A 12,745-nucleotide genomic window follows, 5' to 3' on the forward strand; every position below is an offset into this window, starting at 1 on the left:
GATCAAGGTATTAAATTGACTTAGTGGAGTTTTTGTTCCAGAAAATACTTTCCATGATGATATAATTGTGGTTTAAATGGTAGTACTCTTAGGAGTAGAAATATCTTCAGATCAGAACATCTTTCTGAATCAAACCATTTTTTATCTTTCATAAGAATTCTTTGAAGAGTATAAAATGGCATCAAAATGTACTGTGGGTCACTCTGGGATGCCGAGACAGATTTCTAAGATCCTTAGGAGAATAAGTGCATTGGGATTTAGTCAGACCCTAAGACAGTGGGAGTACTTATGATGCAAGGTGAAGAGGTGAAGGTAGGGTTTCCAGGCGGGAATTCCTGCCAGTTCTCGGGAATTTTTTTCACTTTCCCATTCCCAAATCTGAGAAAAGTTGGTCAGGAAATCGGGAAAATCGGCTCCTTGAACCCAGATGGTTAGTAGTATTGGCCGTCACTTTGTGGAAATGATTCATCACGGAGAACAGAAAACAGTTTATATCTCAGGATTCGGGAACAGGAAAGCAAAAAAATTCCTGAGAATGGGTGGGAATTTCCGCCTGGAAACCCTATGTGAAGACTGCCCTAGGGAGTTTGGAATTCACCCCAACACAGGGGAGAGTCAAGTGTTGGTGTCCCTCTTGAGACACAGGTTCTCAGCAGGGAGGAGAGTGGCCCAGGGAGAAGCCACATGAGTAACCTTGTGGCCCAGTGTTTAGGGAACTTAATATAAACTCTCCATAAGAGGAAGCCTTAATTCTTAAAAGAAAATGAAGAGCAGCAACTCTTTGGGGTGTGGTCATATCAGGTAATCACAGAACCCAGCACAACAGAAATATGGATCCAGCAGCAATATCTACCTAATAGACAGGATATGGGAGCAGAATTTACTTGGATCCGTTAGAAAGGCATTTAGGGCTGGTTGGGGTAGTGTGGGGATGTGCAAGAAGTACAAGGCTGTTTATACATTAGTCCCCATATCTAGGCCTACAAGCTTTTCAGGTCTTGTAGAAATATTTATTAGCTATAAATACATGGAGAAAGTTCAAAGTTAAAATGAATAATTGTATATAAAATGTAATATTAGTTCATCTAATAATGGATTATCTATAGGTCTCTTTAGTTACATATAAATATAAAAAAGCTTGGATCATAAAAATGAAACAATTTATTCACAAACTCAAATTTATGAAGATTAAACATCCTTTCAAAATATTTATAGCAAAACAATATAAAATATATAATATAAATATATATAAACTATATCTATCTGTATGTCCATCCATCCATCCATCCATCCATCCATCCATCCATCCATCCATCCATCCATCCATCCATGAAAGCTGTGAGTGTTTTAATATATTTCACATGATATAGGGGTGGTCTAGGACCTACAAAGGTCTTCATGTGACATGAGTGGGGATCGGGATATGACTTGAAGGTGAGGTAAGGTAGTTATCCTGCTAACAAAATTGGGAGGAGTCTGGAGCTAGTGACCTTGTTCATTAGCCCAAGGGTTTGATTTTTCTTGAGGCTGGTGTGGCCTAGGAAACAAGAAATGTATATAATATTATTAGAATTTGAGTAGAAAAAAATACTGAGTACACAGGTAACAAACAGAGCTAGATTTTAAGATTAAAAATGTAGATTGTGGTTTAATGATATACTAGTTGCCAAGGGGGCTTAAAAATAAAAACCCTAAACTATTAGGTTGGTGTAGAAGTAATTGCAATTTTTACAATTATTTTTAACCTTTTAAACCTCAATTACTTTTGCACCAAACTAATAATACATCCTGGGGCCTTTGTGTGAATGGAGTCCTCTGGAGTTGTGCAACATGGTGGCCCTACCACATCCCTTGGATTCAAAGACACGTGAAAAGCAGATGGAACCATGGGGATTGTTCTTTCTGCATTCCATTCAATGGGATCCTCCTCAAGATATAATGGATGTGTAGTCATCATAGGGAGAAGGAAAGAGAGCTCCTTTGGAGAAAGGAAACCCCCAGGCTGAGCCCCACACAAACCATCACATCTTCATCCTTCCTTGGAGGACTGGGACCTGGAGCCTTGGTGAAGACACAGCTCTCTCTTTCTAGAGAAGCTGAACAGTTCTGGGCAAATGGCCCTGGGCTGAGCAGACAGATTGAAATGCAGGGAGCACTAATTTTTAGGAATCCCCAAAGCCCCTTCTGTCACCAGCCGTTACTTATTTCCTGGAAGCTTTCTTTACAGGGCCTTCTCACTCATGAACACATCCAGAAACTTACTGCCTTTGTTTTTGAAGGAGAGAGAGTGTAAGTCAAGGGCTATCTCAGTCGATCCGTGCTCTCCAAGCACTGCACACTGTCATTGTGCATCCTGTTGAATGATGGCAGGTTGGCCTCTGGAGAAAACAATTAATTAGTACAACTCCACTTTTGGAGAGAACTTGAAAGTTCTCTGGATTCCCGGCCTCAGTGCTGGTTCCCCTAAAACAGGAACCTCTCACCTTAATGTTTTGGAAGCCAAACTATTAAAGGAATAACTTTCCTGGTGGATACTGAGAAATGGATCCTTCACAAACACCACCCTCCTCAAATTCAAAGAGAGTTTAGATGGAATGCATTTGGCCAGTGTGTTCTTAGGATAATCTTGCAGTCACTTGTTGAGCATGGGTGGGAATTTGAATAAAAGGTCTTCCTCCTCTTCGTTCTTATACCAGGTGACTGTTCCAGCCCATTCTAAGCTCACCCACCCCTCCATCCCTGCTTCTCCTGATTTAGAATCCTAGAATATTGGGATAAGAACATGGAATTGTCTTATCTAACCTCTCATTTATTTTCCCCTTTGGAGAAAGAAGGCCTAGAAGGATGAATAAAATAGCCAATAGTTATTCAACTTAGCATCACCACTGCGGCTAAGTTCAGTTCATTGAAGGCAGGGCCATTTCCACTAGGTCTCAGGACTCATGTCCCTTGTTTTTCACCTAAAGCAGGGGTGTCCAAACTGCAGCCCGTGGACCAACTGCGGCCCGCAATCCATTTTTCATTGGCCCGCAGCAAATTCCAAAAATACATTTAGTTTACTTAAATAAACCAGGTGAGTCAATACGTACTTCACCTCGAGTGAGTGGCCCAGCTGTTTGTGTATTTTACCGCGTATGGCCCTTAGTAAAAACGTTGAAAAAAGTTTGGACACCCCTGACCTAAAGGAATCAGGCCAAAGACCCTTTGATGACACACTAGTGAACCCCAGTCTCCTATATGGAAATGTTTGAGAATGAATTATATTCCAACCTCAGGGATACAGATTGACTAGGGCCAGGCTCCATTGGACACACAAGCCTTGCTTTGTGGACCAAATATGATGCTGAAAGTTGTATATAATTTTTTGTTAACAGTTGCATTTTATGAGCACCAAGACAACTGACAATTTTAAGGGAATGTAAAGGAATCCCTTTGTGAAGCAAGTTAGCATTTCTTAACCTTGCCTTTATGATAAATGTGGATTTTCACAATCCATGAGAATCTTTATGTTTGGATAGCATATGAAACCTTGGATCAAGAAACCTCTCTGTGTCTTTCTTACCAATAACATGGTGTTGATATTCCTCGTTATCCCCTGACAGGACTATTATGAGGTTATAACTCGCCAGGCCATAAAGGAGGTCTTAGTCCTGTTGCCTAGTACCAATATCATTAATAGTTTCCATTCTGTCCTTCACTTTTGCTAATGTTAGTTGGAAAACTCCTGTCCTGATACAGTGAGGGTAGATTAGAATGTGTGTTTGAGGGCCTGCCAGGTGGTTCTCATGTCAGAGGAACTATGCACAGTTAAAAGAAGCCCAAACTGAGGGTGTGACATTCCATTTTAATTTAATTTGTGTATTGAGTACCTACTGTGTACCGAATGCAGTATTATGCCTGGGGAATGGAGAGCTCAGTGACCAGTCCCTGACCTCAAGTGGTGGGGCAGGGCGAGGGTCGCTAAGGGAGGTCCCCAGGCAGAGACCTTCTTGGAGACAATCAAGAGGAACTCTACCTTTGACTCAGTTTGGCCCATTGAGGGCAGAGCCGTTTTCCACCAATGTATTTTTGTTGTATTGAGGTGGTCCCAGCAGAGTTAGTCAAATGTGTAGTAAAGAGTAAGGGAGGTAAGACACAGAGAAGAAAGGTATAGAAATACATGGTGATTGAGCTGGAATTGTGTCCTGCTGAAGTCAAGACCCTTCTTTGGAAGAATTCTGATCCATCTTTCGTTCTTCAAAGAAACTGCTTCCTTGCTTTCCTCCAGCACTTGAAGCTGCAAGTTCTGAACGTGAGCTCAGGCATTCATATCCGTCCCTTGGCTCCCACAGCACTAGTAACCAGGAGAAGTTGGACATGGCCATGGCAACAACTAGTTTTTTAGAAAAGCCAATCTGGAGCGCTTACCATGCTTAAAAGGAGCTTTGACAGATAAGTAGCCTTCAGGGTGCCGTTTCCAAACATCTTTCTGTAACAAGGCATAGCTAACAAAATGTGTACGGCGATTATTTATTCCACCAGTGTGTCCCAAGGTGATGGAATCAGTTGCATGTGAAATTTGCTTTGACAAACTATCCCTGATTATGTAAGCCTCCTGCTGTGCTTGAGGCCAAGGAAGTGCCACTATTGACGGAAGCTTCTGATCAACTCTTCCTTCAAGCGGCAGAATGTAGATTGAAGTCATTGTCATGTCTTCAGTCATGCCCTGCTTCCTGGGACTGCAATCAGAGAAACAAGCTGATGAATGGTGGGAAGTATAGGGGGCTGCAAGATACAGGGGAAAACACTATTGCTTTCCTGGGGAGAAGCCAGTTGCAACTTCTGTGGGAGATCAAAAAAGAGTAATATGTGAAGAGGCACAGAAACCTAGATGATAGTGGTAGTGATTCCAGGGTTTCCAAGAACCTGTCAGGTCAGGGCTTTTTGTCTCTCAGCATGTGCCCAGTTTCAAAAGGTAAGAAATCATACCTACCCTGGAAATTCTGGAACTTCAGGCTGCTTGTAGTTTATCTGACATTGTTGATGTTTAGAAAGCAAAGTGTTGGAACTTTATGGATTCAACTGTTTAGCATAGAGACGCATACCATTTTCCTAGGATAGAGGGTCTGGGGCAAGTGGGTAGTTCACTTTGATTCAAGATAGTAAACTTTTGCTTGAAAATGCTCATAAATATCGTACGATCTGTATCTGTTAGAATTAGATCCAACCTCTAGAAACAGAAATAAAAGTGGCTTCAATAATATGGAGGTTTATTTTCTCTCATATAAAATAAGTCCATATACCCAGAAGAAATTCAGAGCTTATCTATAGGCCTCGAGCTTCCATGTCCCAATATGGCTTCTAGAGCACCAGCCATCACACCTGTGTTCTAAGCAGGAGAAGAAAGAATGGGGAAGGATGAAAAGAACGCCTCTTGATTCAATCCATTTCATTTAAAGGAGCCTCACACAATGACTTCATTTATTTTGTTGGTCATCCTTAGTTGCAAGAGAAGCTGAGATACGTATTATTCTAGCTGGGCACCTTTGCTTGCCACTCAGAATATATTGGGCAGGCAACAGGCAGGCTCTGCCGTGTCACCTACTAGGAGCAGCCTCTGATGCTTAGATGGAAAGAATATTGCTTTAGAATCTAGACATGACTGCATTTGAATCCCGGCTGTCGTGCGGGAGACCCTGCTCGCTGCGCCATTTGTCGTGCAGGGCGGCCTGCGGGGTCTCTGCTCCTGCTCCCCATACAAGAACGCAGGATATGGTGAGGCCAAAAAGGAACACCCACGGAGCCATAGGTAGGGGAGTCATACCACTATATTCTCTCTGGCGGCACTATACTCTCAATGGAGGCTGGATCCACACTGTCCGCAAACCGCCATCCACACTTGCCAGCCCAGCCACCATCTTCTTGCTAGCCCCCATTCTTTCTCTCTTCTCTCTCCCTGCTAGCATAGCCACAGCAGTTATATTAGTGGCCAATGGCTCACTGGTTACAGCTGACGGCCAACTAGCCACAGCTGATGGCCATGCAATCACAGTTGATGGCCATTTACTACCTGAGCCAGGCACCTGTCTATGTGAGGCCGAGAGCCTGGAAACTACTTTCTGGGGCTCTGCCCCCACACCGGCTTCATTGCTTTTTAGCTGTGTGACAATGGGTGATTTATTTTGATTTTCTGAATCTTATTTCCAGAGCCATAAAAATGAAGATACTAATCCTACCAGATTGGGCTGTTACAAGTAGAGGAAACAGTTCATGTAAAGCGCTCAGCACAGTGCCTGACGTTTGAACAGTAAGTGCTCAATAAATGTGAGTATCCTTTCCTGTGCATTAGAATGGGTTATTTACCTGCAGGGAGGCCTTGACCTCCAGGTCCTCAGCTGCAGCCCATCGTGCAGATTCCCTGGCAGAGTACCTAAGAGAATGACAATCATATTAGTATAACTACAACCACAGCGGCCACAGCAACAATAAGGCTGGGCACAAATCCCCTGTCCCCTCTGCACCAGGCGCTGTGCTAGGTGTTCTACACAAATCATCTCATTTAACCCTCTCTATGCCAGACATCATTTGTCCCCTACCCAGATCCTTGGGTGTCTTACTATAGTGATGCTTCCAATAGCTGACACCTGTGACTCTCGTCAGAGGTCTGCCTGAGGGCTCCTGGGGCCACTTTGCCTGCAATGCAGAGACTGAGTATTTGGAGTTTACTGCACCCCAAGGCCGTCAGTCAGTGAGAGACCAGTACAGAAGCACGAAAGCCCAGCTCACTTGTGAGAGTTGGGACCCAAGTGCCCTGGAGGGTCAGCCTGTAAAACTATCTTGCTTGGACTTTCCCGTCCCTGCCTGCTTCCCCATCTCCCTTGGTGGGAGCATGTCCTAAATAAATCACCTGCACATAAACCTTCCTCTCAGAGCATAGACCAATTAGTAACACTCTTCCAAGTCAAGCATCTGAGCGTACAGAGGCCGTGGGATTCACGCCTCACAGCCAGTCCCTGCCATGTCCTCTCCAAGTGCGTTCTGCACCTGTCTGGCATGCAACATCAATGCTCCCCAGAAAATTGGCCTTACTACTCAGTGGCTTGTTTCCAAGCCATTTTGTCTTTATCTCTGAAAGAACCCTGGGCCTTGTCATTTCCAAAGAGCTTAAAAACTCATTGCTTTCCCTCCCCTGGGCTTGAGACTGTCAACATCATTTCCATTGAGGGAGCCTGGGAAAAATAAAATTAGCAATAATTCAAAAATTATAAAAATCCTCCTTATCTGAGAACCTTGATATGAGAAGAAGAAAAAATACTACTGGAAAGCGATCTACGTAAAACGTTACCCAAAAGATCATGGTAAATAGTAAAAAAAACAAAACAAAACAAAAGCCCCAAACACAACAAAACTATTGTTTGTGATTTTGTCTAGAAAATGAAATATTTTATAAAAACTTTTATAAAAATAAATTTATTTTCTGTTGAACAAACTTTAGGTCACAATACCAACTCTCAGCTAATTCTTAAAGAATTAATAACATTTTAAAATCAGTTTCAGATGTACAAAACAACATAGTGATTAAATATTTATGTACCTCACAAAGTGATAACCCCAATAAGTCTACTACCCATAACATTTCTTTATAAGTGAAAATTTTCCAAAAAATTACATGTGTACCTGATACTAAATTCTTCACGTTTAACGTTTATAGCACAATCCAAAAAAAAGCAATTTTTGCAGAATACTTGAGGTTTTTTTCGTTTTCTTAAAAAATCATTTTCGCTAAGAGCCCCTTGCTTTTCAAATGGTTTTCTTTGAAACATCACTAGCCTTGCTCTTTTTTTCTCTATTAGATAACTGGCTACCTCTGTCCATAGTCCTTGGTCAGTGGCTTAACTGACTGAATTGAGCAGTCTCCAATATCACTTTCATTAATCTCATTAAATCTCTCATTTATTGCAAGGTTTGCAATTTTATTTTGTCATCCATTTGCATTGCTTTTGCAAATATGGTCAGATATAGTGGGCATCAGACCATCAGGAAGGGGCAGACCTCCCTCTTCTGGTAGGAAGGGATGCTTATATTAATTGTAAGGAGGTTTGGAGTAGGAACCAGTTTTTTAAGTACTGTACTTTAGCAGTGAATATTTTTGTGATATGAAACCTTTTGTTTTTTGGAGCCACTCTGTATTTCAGGCACTTGCATAATGAGTATTCAGATAACAGGGCCCTCTCTATGTATCTGTACAGTGTTTCAAAGTTTATGAAGCGCCATTGATGTTTCCTTTGATCCTCACAGCTGCCTGGTGAGAAACCATCATCTTTTAGATGACCTTTGTGAGACCTATAAAGGTTAAGTGACATGCCCAAGGTCCCATAGATGCTTGAGAAGCAGAGCCATGCTAGAACCCAGGTCTGTTGGTTGTCAGTCCTGGCTCCTTCTCTCGCTCAGTCACAGTGCTGGTTTACCTAAGAGGGGAACTAAAATATCATTTTTCAGAAGGAATTAGATATTTCTAAAAGATGCATCGAAGTTAGCATAGTAGAAAACAATCAGAACATCATTAGAATTCCTTGAATTAATTTTAAGGTTTACTACTATATTTATTTTAAATTATATGTTGTGGTGGCACCAATTTTTTGGTGCTTACATTCTCTGGAAATTCTTCCTCCGGCCTGGGCAGCCATTAGAGCGACAATAGATCCTGAATGGAGGCCTGGAATGCACAGGCCCCCTGATTCTGTCTTGGTGCCTTCCACTTATTAGGAATCTAACATATAGCACGCTTTAGATCTAGCTCCATATCCAAGTTAAAAGCCTCATTGGCAAAGCTCATTTCTATCTTTGCCAAACCAAAGTTAGCGCCTCTGCTTACAGAAAGAAGAGCCTGCTGTTGGCAAGAAACTCTCTCTGGTCCAGAACTGCAATTTGGTTCACCTTGGCAACATCATTTCAATTAGGGTCAACAGCCCTCTTAATTATGCACCATTCCTTAAGCAACGAGGTAAATGCTTCATTCATCAGAATTTTATCTCCTAGTTATACTGCTAAGAGTCCCTCTGGTCTACTCCACTCAAATTATTGACAAGAATAAATCTGTGAGTTCAATATTACTGCAGAGCCATCCATTAATCAGAGCTCATTTTATTAGTCTCCTGCAGCGTGGAGCTGCCAGGAAGTGGGCAGTCTGCTGCCATCGAAGGCTGAAATGTTACAACTGGCCACGAAGCGCATGGCCAGGCAGGCTCTGAGGCAGGCCAGGGGGAAAAGGGGTGGCCCTTGGGAGGGTCCTGGGGGGAGGCCGAGGGGGAAGGAGCCAGTCTCTCTTCCTCTAATCACTTCTAGCAAGCAAAGCATTCTCTCCCCCATTTCTTTCCAAGGATGTGACCAGAGAGGTCAAGTACTCTGTCATGCAGGGTGGCCTGCGGGGTCTCTGCTCCCGCTCCCCACATAAGAATGCAGGATATGGTGAGGCCAAAAAGGAACACCCACGGAGCCATAGCTAGGGGAGTGATACCACTATGGTCTCACTGGAGGCTGGGTTCACACGCCGTGTGACTTGCAGTCCGCTTTGCTGCCAACCGACCAACTCTCCTCCGCTCTCTTCCACTCTCCTCGACTCCCCAGTGCAGCCGCGGCAGTTATATTAGTGGCCAATGGCTGAATGGTTACGGCTGATGGCCAAGTAGCTACAGCTGACGGCTATCTACTACCCAAGCCAGCACCTTCCCACATGAGGCTGAGAGCCTGGAAACTGCTCTCTGGGGCTCTGTCACCACATACTCCCAAGACTCATCCTGTTTATTCCTCATCTTCTAAAGCTCTGGCTCCCACATGCTGGCCTTGGACCGAGGAGGACTGAGGGGTTATTGCAAGAGGTCCAGGCAGTCATGAGTGCATCACACTATTTTTCAAATGTTTCCTGATGCCTCTAGGAGGAAGAAAAATTAAAATTCATTTAAGAGCTACAGAATTCATAGCAGTTGTATGAACAGCCTTTTGCAGGACATCTTCTCAGCCTCCAAGGACTTTTTTCAGAGGATTAAGTTTCTCCTCCCAGTAGAAATTGGCCCCTGGCCCTTGTTTGTAACACCTGAGCCCACTTCTTCCCTGCTAATTGGACCTGGGTTGGACCTGGGTGGATGCCTGGCCTATGCTTAGGTGATCAGAGTCTCCCTTTTAGAACTTGAAATTAGGATTCAAAGATAGGCTTTCGGTGCAGGTGACTGGTCGAAGTGCTATGAACTGGGGACTATTGGGCAGCGTCATCTTCCTGTTTTAAGCGCGGAAAGTGGGTAGTTTGGGGGAGAAGTGTTGCAAACAAACACACAGAGAGAAGCAAAAATTGAGGCAGCCACAGCTGGATCCCAACCACTCTCCAGGTTCGGCTTTCTCCTCCCAGAGACTTGGATATTTCTGTGACTTGGATCCCAGGAATCCTTCCAGTACATTAAAAATTGATCAATGTAACTTAAACCAAAGAAATGTTGACAAAATAGTGAGATCTTGATATTATGTATTTTCTCAAACAACAGATACTAAATAAAACTGTTATTATGTAGGGATCCCAATTTTTCTATATTCTAAAGGTGCCTTAATTCTTAATAAGAATGTTTTAGAAGGATGGTGGTCTCTGCTTTACCTGAAAATTCTCTACAGAAGGAGATGCATCATTTACAGGAGAAAATTCATGCAAAGTGCTTAGCTCAGCATCCTTCACAGACTTCAGTGCTCAACAACAGTTAGCAATTCTTTTCTTTACCACCCATAGATTCATGACCAATACTCACAACGACTAGGTCCAGAAATACCTTTCCAAAGTCTAGTCTATGTTATTGTGTCAGACGGTTTTTTCCTGCAGGCCCTCTAGGAGCTCCAGCTCCATCCCCCTCCACCTCCTCCCTTATCGGAGCTGTCTCCTGCGGGCACCATAGTTAGAGGCCTCCCTGTCAAAACAATGTTGAGCGATCACAGCTCTAGGGACGGACCTCCCCGGCACCCTGGCCAGATTTCCCCCCCAACCCGGAGGCCTAACCCTATAAAACAAAGCACCCGACCCCAGTTAGTGCTCGGTGTTTGGGAACAATCCCACTGAGCCCGCCGGCGTAATAAAGCTGTGTTCTCCCTGATCTCTGCATGCCGCTTAAGTCTCTCGGTCCTCGTCATTTCTCCGCAACAATTGAACTGTCATAATTAGAGCATGTCCCCTCATCTTAAAGATCTTTGCAGCAGCAGTGCACGGCCCTGCGTTTAGGAGCAGAATGAGCATGTGCAGGATTGCTTGTGGGTGTGGGCGGGTCTCAAAGCATCATCTGGAGAATGTGTTCAATTAAAATCCTCAGTCCCCACCTGAGACCCATGGGATAGAAGCTCCAGGGGAGGAACCTGAGGGCCTGCATCTTTAATAGCCCCAGATGATTCTCTGTCGCCATGCCTCAGCCTAACCGTCTGTCTCCTTGTACCTGCCCTGAAAGAAAGGAGAGTCTGTGAGATGGATCCTTTCAGGGACTTTGTTTAACTTTGTGTTTGCACCTCATGTCTCCCTGTTTGGCCCCAAAAAGATGGCTGGTCAGCCAATGACGAGTAAGATTCCCCACATGGGGGACAACTTAAGCCAGGCGCAGTAGAGTGGGGACCAACAGGAGAACCCATGGGGTTCGTATAGGTGGGTACAGCCTCCCACCTTCCCCAAGCTAAGGAAAGCCTCTGCCTTTGTGGCTGCATTCCTTCCCAAAATCTGCAGGGAAAGAGATTCAATGATGTGCTCTCCATCTATTCATATGCATATAGGTTTTGTCCTTTGGAGAAGTACATACATCCTGAGACTTATGGTTCAGCTGCCTGCAGGCAAGGGTGATTGGCTTGGAATTATAGTGTATGGAATTCACAGATCTTGAGATTGACAAGCTTTATTTCCTTTGCTTCCCCACCTAACTAATAAAAGCTAATGCATAGGCCCAATTAGGTACCCCAACCCAGTCTTTGAGGCTGCCGGTCCTTTGGCCCTCGCACTTTAACTCTATTCACAGCTACTGTCTTTTCTTAACCCTGCGCCACCCTCCTCGCTCCCCACAACCCTCGTCGTGCTAGACGTGACAATTCTCATCATCAGGGAAATGTGGAAGACACTGATCTGTGCAGATTATAAAGCTCTGTCTCTAAGTGGACAAGCCACAGGTCTGAGGAGATTTCTTAGGTGCGAAAAATCATATCACCTTTTTTAACCTTGGGGAATTTTTGTTTTCACAATTACCCAACATCCAATTGCCCACCTTTTCTCTCCCTAACAGTACTGAGATTTACATTCCATTTTTATTCTTCTTCCCCACAAAGCCTGAATATTTCTGGGAAGTTGACCACCCAGGTCCAGGGGTAGACCCTGATTAAATCAAACCAATTTGTACATTTAACTTCCTGGTTCAAGCATGAGCATGTGACCCAAGCTGGTCTCATCGAGGGGGATTTCAAGACTGTTGCTTGGGAGGGATGGTGTGGTATAAGGATGTGAGGCCTGAAACTGTTGCAGCTATTTTGCTACCATGAGAAAAATAACTTTCAGATGACTCTGATCCTGTGGAAAGTAGAATAGAAAAGAGAAAATATTCCAAGCCCTCACTGACATTATTTATGTGCCAACGTTCAACTTATGTCTGTACTTTCCATTTGTGGGGATCAAAGGTCCTTAGCTCCACCCCCTTCATTCTCCCAGTGCTTTGCTCACAATTCTCATGTCCTAGTTTGCTGTTTATGGGACTCCATTCCTAGA

This window comes from Rhinolophus sinicus, linkage group LG12 (genome assembly GCF_036562045.2).
Source record: "Rhinolophus sinicus isolate RSC01 linkage group LG12, ASM3656204v1, whole genome shotgun sequence".
In the NCBI taxonomy this organism is placed as follows: domain Eukaryota; kingdom Metazoa; phylum Chordata; class Mammalia; order Chiroptera; family Rhinolophidae; genus Rhinolophus; species Rhinolophus sinicus.